The sequence below is a fragment of the Thermobia domestica genome, chromosome 11, assembly GCF_964235325.1.
Source record: "Thermobia domestica chromosome 11, izTheDome1.hap1.1, whole genome shotgun sequence".
NCBI classification, from domain to species: domain Eukaryota; kingdom Metazoa; phylum Arthropoda; class Insecta; order Zygentoma; family Lepismatidae; genus Thermobia; species Thermobia domestica.
In genome coordinates this window covers 86,148,148-86,162,749 of record NC_137464.1, presented here as the reverse complement: position 1 = coordinate 86,162,749, position 14,602 = coordinate 86,148,148, and the positions used below count along the sequence as shown (strand labels likewise).

The 14,602-nt window shown below is 38.7% G+C and overlaps 1 protein-coding gene across 1 annotated transcript in view; it reads left to right on the top strand.

Annotated features, from left to right (window-relative positions):
* The first annotated feature begins 2,225 nt into the window (after positions 1 to 2,225).
* LOC145664248 (DNA replication licensing factor MCM5-like) overlaps positions 2,226 to 14,602 on the top strand; it is a 114,123-nt gene continuing 101,746 nt past the window's right edge. Inside the window, exon 1 of the transcript XR_014127344.1 lies at positions 2,226 to 2,362. The gene's annotated coding sequence lies outside the window, so the exon portion shown is untranslated. The remainder of the gene's footprint in view (positions 2,363 to 14,602) is intronic.

The window sequence follows — 14,602 nt, the reverse complement described above, 5'->3', positions numbered from 1 at the left end:
CCGATCTTTTGGAGTGTAATTGGGATAATTTAGACGACTGTTTTGGTGTGTTCTAATAGTAGAGCTAAACTCTAATAATCTAATTTTGGTAATATTTCTAAAGTAGTACTCTTTTGTGTGTGTGTTTTCATATTCTGAATCAGTTGTTTTGATTCCATTCTGTTGTGTTCAATATAATGGAAGTGCAGTGTTCAGGAAAAGGATCCACAACACCAGTGAAAATAAGAGCTAAAAGAAACTAACTTTCTGCTGACGAGAAAATTTCGCGGAAGCAAGTGAAAAAAAGAAAAACTTCGTTCTGAATAGCTGCAAGAACCGCAATTCGAAGATTGGCTTCACCCAGTAAAAGGGAATGAAGTGAAATGTAGGTGCATAGCGTGCAATATTGTTTTGAACTGTGGGAAGAGAGACTTAGAAAAACATTGTAATAGACAAAAGCATTCAGTGAATATTAAAAGATAACGGTCCGTAAAATCAAGTTTCATAGGCTTACCAAAAGCAAGTGAATAGTCTGATGGTGTAAAAAATGCTAAAATTAAAATTGCAGCATTTTTCGCAGAATACAATGTAGCATTTCAGGTTGCTGATCACCTTTTGTCTTTGCTAAAAGATGTTCTTCCAGATTCAGAAATAGTGAAAAATATAAAATTAAAAAGAACAAAATGTACGGCTATTGATAAAAATGTACTGGGCCAGGTTGAAACCTACAGGATAGTTGTGTGCTTAAAAAATACTCTACTGTCAATATTAGTGGAAAAAAGTAGTGACATTTCTTGCAATAAGAGCATTGTGTGATGGCTCGATAAGTACCCCCCTTCAATATTCTCGTTCAAACCTGGCTTCTGGAACTTGTTAAACTGGACGTCAAAGACTGTTCAGCAGACAAAATATATTCTGAATTTATCTCATGTCTGCGGGAGAAAGACATACGTGTAGAAAACATTATTAGTTTAGGGTGTGATGGAGCAAGTGTAATGGTCGATAGCAAAAATTCTTGCGCTGAGTTACTGAAGCAAGATTATTCAAATCTTGCACTTATGCGATGTATTTGTCACTCTGTCACATAGTTGCCAGTAAGGCATGTGAAACTTAGCCATGAATCCCAGAAGAATTGCTTCGTTTCGTATATTTCAGGAAGCTCCAAAAGGTGTATCGTACTGACAAAAATTCAAGAATACATGAATGTGGCAAAGAAATGAATTTCAAGTATCAGGGACTCGATGGTTGTCTCTTCACCAGTGGATCGTGCGAGTTCTAGCAAATTGGAGATATTTTAGAAGTATTTTCAAGCAGCTGTCGCAGAAGACAAACTAAAAAGTGCCAAGTTTATTTTTGGTGAACTTAATTAATATACGAAGTTTTTTAAAAGAATTCTTTGAACTATTTCAGTTCTTTCAATGTGCTTTTTCAGTCCCGAAAAATTATGCTATCATTTCTAGCTGAAAATTTAAGGGAAATTTTTCAGTCTTTGCTACAAAATTTTCTGCATCTTCTTTACTATCTGATTATAGCATCAATCTTTCAAATTCAAGAAATTGTGTCTTTGGACGAGATATTTCTCGGGCTAGAATGAAAAGATTTATTGAAAGAGTTACCGCAAGAAGGTGCTAAGAACATTAGGTTCCGTGTTCTTGATTTCTGTGTTGAAGCGACGGAAAAATTAGTCTAGGCTTCCTCTTAATGTAGACATATTTAATGAAATGCAGAATGGAGGCGCCTTCCCCACTGATTGAGCGAAGAAGAAATACTAGAGCTAAGTTAAAAACCAACTGATTAGATGTGGTACTACATTTCTCAGCTGAAATATTTTGAAGGAATGTTGAAATTCTCAAACATTTCGAAACTAGCTTCTCTAACAGTTTCGTTACCTCATTCAAATGCGAAAGTTGAACGCATATTCAGCATCGTGTCGGATATAAAGTGTTAAACAAAAAAAGTGTTAGAAAAAATGTTAAAAAAAAAAAAGACCAGCTGAGAAGTTATGGCAGCTGTTACGGTTGTGCAATCTTCACTTCAAGCGATTGCAACTCTTTCAAAGTGACCGACGAACATAGAAGATAAATCCTTTTCAGAGTTCGGGACCTCATTGTGAAACTTAAGACTGAATGTTCAAGCTATGTGATTGTCTGTGTAAATAAGTGTAAATATTCGTATTTGTCCCTTTATAAACATGTTTCAAATAGTAACTACTTTAGCTAGAATTTGCTGTACATGTAGCAGCATACTTATTTTCAGTACAATTCATACAATTACGAACTTATATTCATTGTGGAACGTTCCATTAAATAGACATTTCAGTATTGTTTAGTACACAACTTCTATTGCGGGGAGCAGTGTGTGGTGTCGACCATGTTCGTCGTAGGTGAGTACTTATCACTCAAATTGCCCTTTTCTTTATTAGTTAACACTGTATTATGTTTTTATTATTTAAATTTCATGTAAGATTAGTTAATGTCATTTGAATATAAGTGAGAAGTCAAGGCTCTAATTGCTCGTTGCTGTAATATTACTTTCACAGTACCGAGAACTACTAGCAATTTTTATACAAGGAGTTTGGCTACTGTCATATAATTCAAAATACTCACCAATTACCTTTATAAAAGTTGTTCCAGAAGTACCGCGGGATTCTGAAACTTTTGAAACACCCTATATCTATCTATCTATCTATTTGTCTATCAATCAGTCAGTCATATGTTGCGTGGTGTGTGAAAGGAAATATTTTCGTCTCAAAAGTTGAGTTGATTTTCAGTTTAACGCCCCTTTCAGCAACGTGGTTATGTGAGACGTGGACCTACTGATTAACGTGGGATCCGACCAACATGAGCTCCCGCCGGGAATCAAACCCAGGTCTTTCACGCCACAGGCGTGGAAACTAAGCGCTTACCCACGAAAAAGCTCTCGTCTCAAAGGAGAAATTTTGAGGCGTGTGAACTAGGGTTGCCAAATTAGCCACCTTATGGCTAGATCTTGCCAGTTTGAGAACCTGTCTAGCCAAATATTTTTCAAAAAGCCACTATTGGCTTTTCTAGCCATATGCTTTTTGCCATTTCTAGTCATTTTATAAGTTAAGCCACTTTTTGATATATTCTGTGTGTCATTTTGCTGTTTTCTGAAGTTTGATTCGTTCACTGCTAGAATTGTTTCCATAAAATGTAGCATTGATAGTTCTTTTGAGCCTCGCTCATATCTTACTTACACAGCACAGAATAAGCTCAAAATGTGTAAGTTACCACTAGACGTTGAGTAAGACGTGTAAGTTTTAGTAAGAAAACAAAACTTTAAAGAAATTCAAAATAGACTTCCTGACAGTGGCGAATCTAGGCAGGGTTAGACTCCCCAGTTTTTTGAGTGACAGAAACATAGTAAACTCATGATATATCTATCATAATCTGGGGGCTGATTGTCCCCCAGTTTTTACCTTCTAGATCCACCTCTGCTTCCTGACAATATAAACATCCTTCGAAAAATGTCACTTTTCAGCAGACCCGTATTTATGTATTGTACACCCCTGTGCTCTAAATAATTTACCGCTTCCCCTTCCCCGATTCAAATGCAAGGTACGTCTTGCGACCTTGCTGGTAGAAGATATAAATATTAAAGGGAAAATTAAATATTATTCAAATTAATAATTATTAAGGTTTATTATAAGGTAGATATCCAGGCTTGGAGTACATTAATTCACTGGTATATACAGTATTTATTCATATTTATTTATTATTAATGGTGATAGTAATATTTACTATACAGTATATACAGGGGTGTAGCCACGGGGGGCCCACCGGGGCCAGGCCCCCCCAAATGAGTTCTTTCCCCCCAAATGACCAGCTTATAAAACATCATCGTAAGATTACCTCGCTTGTCATTTAAAAATAACAAAGTTTACATATAATTAATAATTTACGGTAAAATAGTATGGAAAATACTATTTAACCATACCAATCGAAAAATAGTCGGGTATCCAGGGGCGTCGTTAAGGGGGGTAAGAGTGGAGCTTCCCTCCCCCCCACTCCCCAACTTCCCAATTTCTTAACAAGTTGGCAAATTAAAATACCTAGCTGGTAATTTTAAGAATGCCGTTTACTTCGTGCTGCCAATCATTATCAGTTCTTTTATAGACTTGGCATAAATTTTGTGTAGTTTCCTATCTTGAAATAAATTGATATATTCGTTGAAAGCTTCTTTACTTGTTGTAAGTGATCAATGTCGGATTTCCGTATAAGCTAAACAAGCTATAGCTTAGGGCCCCACTGTCTTGGGGCCCCGAAAACCTGAAGAAAACTGGATATCCATTTCCAATGTATAGGAAAATCAATCAACAAAGTAAAATTTACATATACGTAGGATTTAGCAAGAGTGCTTCCTGTTGTGTAGGCTACTATGATGTAAGTAATGGCGCCCCTTCTGCTAGTCTGCTTCCTAAAATATCATTAGTTTATCCATTTCTGTATATAGGGTGCCTACGTTCACCTAGGGATGTTCGATAAGGCTGAGGACCTATCGAACTTCGGGAGTGAAAATTTATCGAGTTGTCATCGGTTACTCGAAACCGTTCGAGTATTTGAAATTATCGAAGTTTCGGGTATTATCGAAATTTCGAGTATTATCGAAATTTCGAGTATTATCGAAGTTTCGGGTATTATCGACATTTCGAGTATTATCGAAGTTTCGGGTATTATCGACATTTTGAGTATTATCGAAATTTCGAGTATTATCGAAGTTTCGGGTATTATCAAAAGTTGTGATGGACAGTTCGGCTCCTTCACCTCTCCAATGATTCCTTCTTGCAGCCAAACTCGTCAAACAACTTTCTTCATCTGATAGTTATTGCAAAGTTGTATTTGTCTTAATCATATGTAAAATTATATTTCTGCCTGCCCCGTTATTGGCGCAATCGGCAAAGTGACTATTAGTAGACTAATGGTGTCTTGGGTTCCAATTCCATTCGAGTGATGTATGTTTTCTCTTCCTTTTTGCCTCTTCTGACAGTCTGCTTAAACCTTGTACAGATCTATGAAAAAAAAAAAAAAACTTTTCCTTCACTTCATTGCTAAGGAGAGAAGTTTTAAAATGAACACCCTGCATATATGTAATACATATTATATACAACTATGATAACCTCGAATACATTGTTTCTTTCGAACACTCCGATAATCCCAAACTTTTCAAAATACTCAAGCGACTCTACAAATGCGATCATATTGATATATTTCTGTATTTGCTGCTTTCTAACAATTCGAGACTCTCGAACAGTTCGAGTGTCTCGAAGTTGTCTAATGTTTATTACATTTCGAGTGCCTCGAACATTTTGGGAGTCTCGAACATTTCGAGAGTCTCGAACATTTCGAGAGTCTCGAACATTTCGGGAGTCTCGAACATTTCGGGAGTCTCGAACATTTCGGGAGTCTCGAACATTTCGGGAGCCTCGAACATTTCGAGAGTCTCGAACATTTCGAGAGTCTCAAACATTTCGGGAGTCTCGAAAGTTCGATAACTCGATAAACTTAAAATTCTTTATCGATGAAACGGTTTTGAAATTTTATCGAATTGTTATCGATTATTCGATTATCGGAACAGCCCTACGTTCACCTGGACACGTAAAGGGACCCATTACCTTCAACAGCCTAGGGCCCCACTAAACCTAAATCCGATTCTGCAAGTGATCACACTTCACTTTTGTTCATTTAATATTCCTAAACATTTTGAAGAATCTTTAATGAAAAACCGGGAAATTGTATCACTGACAAAACCTGAATAGAGGTGCGTGCAAAATTAAAACAAAGACAGAAGAAGCGTTTCGGTTGGAGGTAGAGCGTTGGATGCAAAAGAATTTGATACAAGAGCGTATACAAGACAACACGCAGATTCTGGAGATTAATAAGAGAATAATAAGAATTAATACGCCTATTAAAATAAGAACAACATAGTGACTGGTTAGTATAAACTTTTTACTATGTATAGTATGTAAATTTGACAAATTTAAGAGGTTTTTTTTCTAATAGTAAAATCTCAAAGGGAAGTAGATTTTGATACCAGAGTGAATATATTGTGTAATCGTGTCTGATTTGTGTGTGAATAGACCTTTCCCTTTGAAACAAAAAGTGATCATATTAATGCGGAGGAAAACAAAAGATTATTTCAGTTGTTTTGCAGTAAGACTCTATTTACAGGGCTTTTCGAGTAGGGAAAATTGAATAAAATGTGTTTTGAGAATGGTATCACAGAAGATTTCTGGGGGCGTTGTTTGGTGGGGAGAAAAGCTACAATGGATGTCAAGCAGTGCCGTGCCTTGGGGTGGGGTGACCATTTCGAGTGCAGATGTAAGGGGGCACAAACTTCGGGAGGAAAATGCATGTGTGTACACATGTATAAAATGCAAGGAAAAAAGTAATTAAAAGTGCTCAAAATCAAGAAAAAGCAGGGTTTAATTTTGAAAATTTTTTACCGCTTCGCGCCAAGCATGGTGGCTTTCGCGGCTGGTCTGTCGATCTCATCCATATGTACGGAGGCGCCGTCGTATACTCTCCTCCTAGGCGCTGAGTTACCACGGAACGGCACTGGAGTCAAGTCATTTCGTCGCTTCCGCTGTGAACCTAAGTGCAAGATTCCAAAAGTCACATTTTGGGGTTTAAAACAATACGTCTGCTGGGTGAAAGCATGGGCCAGTGTGTGTGTTCACTTCATTTTTATACAAATGTGTTGCCTTTCCTACCTTATTTTTAACCCCGTAATTGCTTCTTTCGAAAGTTTAACAAAAATTGCAATTCTTCCTTTCTTTATAGCATTTGTAAGTCAAAGCATTACATATACCGCTGTATGTACTTTTTTTCAACTCACAGGGCCGCAACTATAGGGGAGGAAGCGAAGCACATGCCCCGGGCGCGTGGTTGGAGGGGCATCTAAAAGGGAGGTTATATATTAGTATTTTTCCTGCCGGTATTTAATATATTTCATCAGAATGCGAAATCATGATATCGAAGTGGAAGGAAACTGGAGGACTGAAGAATTAAAAAAAAGCTTTGCGCACTTTTATGCTTCAAAGTTTCGATATAGAAAGTTCACGTATTTGGGCATTCAGAAGTAGTAAACTATACAAAGTTAGGTATTACGAGTATACCGCTGATCACTAGTTCATCTAATTAAATATGAAATTCACGTTGATTACATATGAATTACGGTAATTACTTTGGAAACTTCTGACATTATTTCACTGTATTACCGCTCCCCCCCCCAGCAAGGATTTAGTGAGGGAATATTGTCCAAAAATATTCAGTTGGGGGAAATTCCCCTGTTCCCCAAGATTTCACATCCTGTTTTCACAATAAATTTCACTATTTCAATTCGATAATAAATAATGAATTTAATGTAGAATCGAATCTCATATTATAATATGTATTATAGTGCATTTTCATCTTCTCTAAGGGGGCCGCGGTGGCTCAGTGGTAGAGCGTTCACCTCTGGTGCTAGGGGTCTCGGGTTCAAACCCTGCTCCCGCCAAGTGAACTTTGTGGTGGACAAACACCGTGTGCGTGGGTTTTCTCGGGGTTCTCCCGTTTCCTCCCACTTTCTTCATTCCACCATTTCATTCATTATTCATTATCACCGTCTCCTTTAGCCTGACCGGCATAACCGTGGGACGTAAAACTCAAAATTTCATTTCATTTCATTTCATCTTCTCTAACTACATACATTACTCATTTTGGTAGAAAATCATTCTACAAAGACATTCTCTTAGGCTTTCTCCCCCTTCTTTGCCAGAGCCTTTCTCCGCACACTTCCCAATAAGATCCAGTGTTTTACCAAACGTCCTTAAAATATGAAGTAGATGAGCTAAGGAGGTACGTATTTCTGTGCAGGTTAGCCTAGTCTCTCACTGAACCCCTCAATTAAATGTTTATATAAAGTATATATATCCCTATATCACAAGCAGTAAATACAGCCAGGTGCATTTCGCCAGCCCCCCCACCTTGGAGTTTCGAAAAAAAACCTATGCCAATCGTTTGTGCTACGTTTGTGCCGGAATGTACCGCAAAAATTTTCGTTTGTACCACTTCCGGTACGAAGTTATAATAGTTTTAAAGTGGGGGGGGCTGGGGAAACGGCAGCCCCCCCACCTTGGAATTTCGAAACGAAACCTATGGCAATCGTTTGTGCTACGTTTGTGCCGGAATGTACCGCAAAAATTTTCGTTTGTACCACTTCCGGTACAAAGTTATTAGGGTTTTAAAGTGGGGGGGCTAGAGAAACGGCAGCCTCCAAACTTGGAATTTCGAAACAAAACCTAGGGCTATCGCTTGTGCTACGTTTGTGCCGGAATGTACCGCAAAAATTTTCGTTTGTACCACTTCGGGTACGAAGTTATAAGGGTTTTAAAGTGGGGGGGGCTGGGGAAACGGCAGCCCCCAAACTTGGAATTTCGAAACAAAACCTATGGCAATCGTTTGTCTACGTTTGTGCCGGAATGTACCGCAAAAATTTTCGTTTGTACCACTTCCGGTACGAAGTTATAAGGGTTTTAAAGTGGGGGGGGGCTGGGGAAACGGCAGCCCCCAAACTTGGAATTTCAAAACAAAACCTATGGCAATCGTTTGTCTACGTTTGTGCCGGAATGTACCGCAAAAATTTTCGTTTGTACCACTTCCGGTACGAAGTTATAAGGGTTTTAAAGTGGGGGGGCTGGAGAAACGGCAGCTTCCAAACTTGGAATTTCGAAACAAAACCTATGGCAATCGTTTGTGCTACGTTTGTGCCGGAATGTACCGCAAAAAGTTTCGTTTGTACCACTTCCGGTACGAAGTTATAAGGGTTTTAAAGTGGGAGGCTGGAGAAACGGCAGCCTCCAAACTTGGAATTTCAAAACAAAACTTATGCCAATCGTTTGTGCTACGTTTGTGCCGGAATGTACCGCAAAAATTTTCGTTTGTACCACTTCCAGTACGAAGTTATAAGGGTTTTAAAGTGGGAGGCTGGAGAAACGGCAGCCCGCCACCTAAAAATTTCAAAACAAAACCTATGGCAATCGTTTGTGCTACGTTTGTGCCGGAATGTACCGCAAAAATTTTCGTTTGTACCACTTCCGGTACGAAGTTATAAGGGTTTTAAAGTGGGGGGCTGGAGAAACGGAAACCCCCAAAAGTGAAATTTCGAAACAAAACCTATGGCAATCGTTTGTGCTACGTTTGTGCCGGAATGTACCGCAAAAATTTTCGTTTGTAGCACTTCCGGTACGAAGTTATAAAGGTTTTAAAGTGGGGGCTGGAGAAACGGCAGCCCCCCACCTAAAAATTTCAAAACAAAACCTATGGCAATCGTTTGTGCTACATTTGTGCTGGAATGTACCGCAAAAATTTTCGTTTGTACCACTTCCGGTACGAAGTTATAAGGGTTTTAAAGTGGGGGGCTGGAGAAACGGAAACCCCAAAAAGTGAAATTTCGAAACAAAACCTATGGCAATCGTTTGTGCTACGTTTGTGCCGGAATGTACCGCAAAAATTTTTGTTTGTACCAATTCCGGTACGAAGTTATAAGGGTGTTGAAGTGGGGGGGCTGGGGAAACGGCAGCCCCCCACCTAAAAATTTCAAAACAAAACCTATGCCAGTCGTTTGTGCTACGTTTGTGCCGGAATGTACCGCAAAAATTTTCGTTTGTACCACTTCCGGTACGAAGTTATAAGGGTTTTAAAGTGGGGGGCTGGAGAAACGGCAGCCTCCAAACTTGGAATTTCAAAACAAAACTTATGCCAGTCGTTTGTGCTACGTTTGTGCCGGAATGTACCGCAAAAATTTTCGTTTGTACCACTTCCGGTACGAAGTTAAGGGTTTTAAAGTGGGGGGCTGGGGAGACGGCAGCCCCCCCACCTAAAAATTTCAAAACAAAACCTATGCCAATCGTTTGTGTTACGTTTGTGCCGGAATGTACCGCAAAAATTTTCGTTTGCACCACTTCCGGTACAAAGTTAGAAGGGCTTTAAAGTGGGGGCTGCGGAAACGGCAGCCTCCAACCTTGGAATTTCGAAACAAAATTTATGCCAATTGTTTGTGCTACGATTGTACTGGAATGTACAGCAAAAATTTTCGTTTGTACCACTTCCGGTACGATGTTATAATAGTTTTAAAGTGGGGGGCAAACTTCAGAAATATCAAATTCTATACAAATAGAGATAGAAACATTGAGTTAACGGCAATCGTTAGTGCACTTAAAAGCACTAAGCACTAACGTTAGTACTATCATATTTTGGGATTTATTCAAGATTTTTGGTGGGGGGGCCAACTTCAGAAATATCAAATTCTATACAAATAAAGGTAGAAACATAGTGTTAACGGCAATCATTAGTGCATCATTAGTGCACTTAAACGCAGTAAGCACTAACGTTAGTGCTACTATATTTTGAGATTTATTCAAAAAAATTGGTGGGGTGGTCAACTTCAGAAATATCAAATTCTGTACAAATAGGGATGAAACATGGGGTTAATGGCAACCGTTAGTGCATCGTTAGTGCACTTAAACGTACTACGCACTATCGTTGGTGCTACCATATTTTGGAATTCTTTCAAGATTTTCGGTGCGATGGGCAACTTCAGTAATTTCAAATTCTATACAAATAGAGATAGGAACATAGAGTTAACGGCAATCGTTAGTGCATCGTTAGTGCACTTAAAATACTAAACACTGACGTTAGTGCTACAATATTTTGGGATTTATTCAAGATTTTTGGTGGGGCCAACTTCAGAAATATCAAATTCCATACAAACATTTAGTGCTTTCTAGAAGCACTAACGATACACTATTGAATGGCATTAATTTTTTGTTAGTGCTTGAAGTTGACGCAAGTTCACCGTGCCCTCCAAAGATATTGTACCTGTAGCACCTACACTAATGAAGTACTAACGTTAGGGGTTGGTGCACTAAGAACCACTAACAACTGCACTAGAAGATATAATTAGTGCTTTTGAATATGGCGGAAATTTGATGCAATTAAAAATTCCCAATAAATGTCTTATAGGAGTTTAGTGACATGTAATTGTCCATAACTACACTAATATTGAAGGACAAACGAAACTGTTAGTGTTTTCTAGAAGCACTAACGATGCACTAACGATTGCACTAGAATAGATCATTAGTACTCTTGAATTTGACGGAAATTTGATGCAATGAAAAATTTTCCCATAAATTTATTATGTGTTTCGTTACATGTAATTGGCCATAACTAAACTAATATTGAAGTTTTAACTAAATTGTTAGTGTTTTCCAGAAGCACTACCAATGCACTAATGGATGGCACTAAGTTTTTAGTTAGTGCTTGAAGTGGGGGCGCTAAGTTCACTCTGGCCTCAAAAGGTATTTTAATTGTAGCACATTTACTAATGAGGCACTAACCTTAGGGTAGATGCGCTAAGAAGCACTAACAATGCACTAACGATCGCTCTAGAAGAGATCATTAGTGATTTTGAATTTGGCGGAAATTTGATTCAATGAAAAATTTGCCTAAATTTCTTGTGAGTCTCGTGATATGTAATTGGCCATAACTACACTAATAGTGAAGCACTAACGAAATTGTTAGTGCTTTATAGAAGCACTAACGAATTGGACTTTTTTCCGTTAGTGCTTAAAGTGTCGGTGCGAAATTCACGCTGACTTCCCTATAGGTTTTTTTTTACTTGTAACACCTACACTAATGAAGCACTAACGTTAGGTGTTTGTGCTCTAAGAAGCAATTACGATGCACTAACAATTGCACTAACAGAGGTAATTAGTGCTTTTGAATGCGATGGGAATTTGATACAATGAATAATTCCCCATGTGTTTCTTATGGGAGTTTTGAGACTTATAATTGGCCATTTCTACACTAATGGTGAAACACTAACGAAACTACTTGTATCTTCTAGAAGTACTAACAATGCACTAACGTATACAACTAATTTTTTCGTTAGTGCTTGTAGTGGGGGCTAAGTTCACGGTAATTTCGAAAGTTTTCTTTCCTTGTAACATTAGTGCTTCCTAGTGCATCAAAACCTAAGTTTCGTGCTTCATTAGTGTAGGTGCTACAAGTAAGAAACCCTTTCCGGGCCAGCGTGAACTTGGTTCCCACTTCAAGCAGTAACGAAAAATAAGTCCATTCGTTAATGTATCGTTAGCGCTTCTGCAAAACACTCATAGTTCCGTTAATGCTTAACTATTGATGTAGATATGGCCAATTATATGCCACAAAAATCCCATAAGAGATTTATGTGGAATTTTTCATTGCGTCAAATTTCCGCCAAAATCAAAAGCACTAATAACCTCTTCTACTGAAACCGTTAGTGCTTCTTAGTGCATTAACACCTAACGTTAGTTCTTCATTAATGTAGGTCCTACAAGTAAAAAAAACTTTGGAAGCGTTCATGAACTTGGCGCCCCACTTCAACCAATAACGAAAAACTTAGAGCCGTTTTCGTTAGTGCTTCACTATTAGTGTAGTTATGGCCAGTTACATCTCAGGAAACTCACATAAGAAATTTAAGGGGAGTTTTTCACTGTGTCCAATTTCTGCCAAATTAAAAAGCACTAATGATCATTTCCAGTATAATCCTTAGTGCATGGTTAGTGCTTCTTCATGCACCAACCCCTAACGTTAGTGCTTAATTAGTGTAGGTGCTACAAGTAAAATATCTTTGGTGGTCAGCGTGAATTTGCGCCCTCTTCAAGCACTAACAAAGTAATTAGTGCATTCGTTACTGATTCCTGAAAATACTGATACTTTGTATGGAATTTGATATTTCTGAAGTTGGCCCCCACCAAAAATTTTGAATAAATCTCAAAATGTGGTAACACTAACGTTAGTGCTTAGTGCTTTTAAGTGCACTAACGATGCACTAACGATTACCGTCAACCCCATGTTTCTACCTCTATTTGTATAGAATTTGATATTTCTGAAGTTGGCCCCCCCACCGAAAATGTTGAATAATCCCAAAATATGGTAGGAATTACGGTAGTGCTTAGTGTGTTTAAGTGCACTAACGATGCACTAACTTTAGAGAAAATCTGTCTCCATAAAGATGGGTGGGGGGCTAACTTCATATGAAGTTTGTCCCCCACCAAAATCTTCAATATCTCGTAAACGCTGATAACACTAACGTTAGTTCTAAATGCACTAACGTGCACTAACGATGCATTAACGATGTGCAACGTTTGGTGTAATTTGGGAGAGGTGGGGAGCCAACGTCAGGCACGTAAATTTTTTTACGGTACATTCCGGTAAAAACGTACCACAAACGATTGACATAGTCTTATCTCGAAATTCCAAGGTGGGGGGTTCTGGAAACGGCAGCCCCCTAGTTAAAACTGTCATACTTTTATACTGGAAGTGATACAAACAAAAATGTTTGCGATACATTCCGACACAAACGCAGCACAAACGATTGCAATAGGTTTTGTTTTGAAATTCCTAGGTGGCGGGCTGCCGTTTCCCCAGCTCCCCACTTTAAAACCCTTATAACTTCGTACCGGAAGTGGTACAAACGAAAATTTTTGCGGTACATTCCGGCACAAACGTAGCACAAACGATTGGCATAGGTTTTGTTTCGAAATTCCTAGGTGGGGGGGCTGCCGTTTCCCCAGCCCCCCACTTTAAAACCCTTATAACTTCGTACCGGAAGTGGTACAAACGAAAATTTTTGCGGTACATTCCGGCACAAACGTAGCACAAACGATTGCCATAGGTTTCGTTTCGAAATTCCTAGGTGGGGGGGCTGCCGTTTCCCCAGCCCCCCACTTTAAAACCCTTATAACTTCGTACCGGAAGTGGTACAAACGAAAATTTTTGCGGTACATTCCGGCACAAACGTAGCACAAACGATTGGCATAGGTTTCGTTTCGAAATTCCTAGGTGGGGGGGGGCTGCCGTTTCCCCAGCCCCCCACTTTAAAACCCTTATAACTTCGTACCGGAAGTGGTACAAACGAAACTTTTTGCGGTACATTCCGGCACAAACGTAGCACGAACGATTAGCATAGGTTTTTTTTTCGAAACTCCTAGGTGGGGGGGGGGGGGCTGGCGAAATGCACCTAATACAGCCTATCTTATTCTACATTTTTAATGCATTTCTACAACAGATTATATCTTTAGAGGTTCTCGTGAGGATTGGGTGAGGCGGATTACTTAACATAACCTAACCATAAGTTGTCAAATTAGCAGTTGTGCATCGTGCATGGTGATAATGATCCTGAGTTGAGGTGTAAAATTGCACTCGAAAACGGAACAAGACGAGGCATGGAATGGGACAAATTTAAAAATAAGGTTGCTGTAATAGATTTCCACAGGGTTGGTAAAAGCGAGACTAAGATTTTCGAAACACTTTCCATTTTTTAAATAAGACTTGGCAATTTTTAAAATCACGATTTGGCAATGTCAAGTTTCATCCTTTCCCCCCATCTTGTAATGCTCGCTACACCGCTGATGGTATCTCTTCCTTATACCGATCGGAAAGTAGCATGGTATATTTTTTTTTGTGACAACAGATTACACAATTTACTGTGATTTATATATAACAGGTTGATGACAAACTTTTTAACAAGGTACTATAAATACTACCATAAAACATTGGTACTAAATTAATTTGTAAGTACA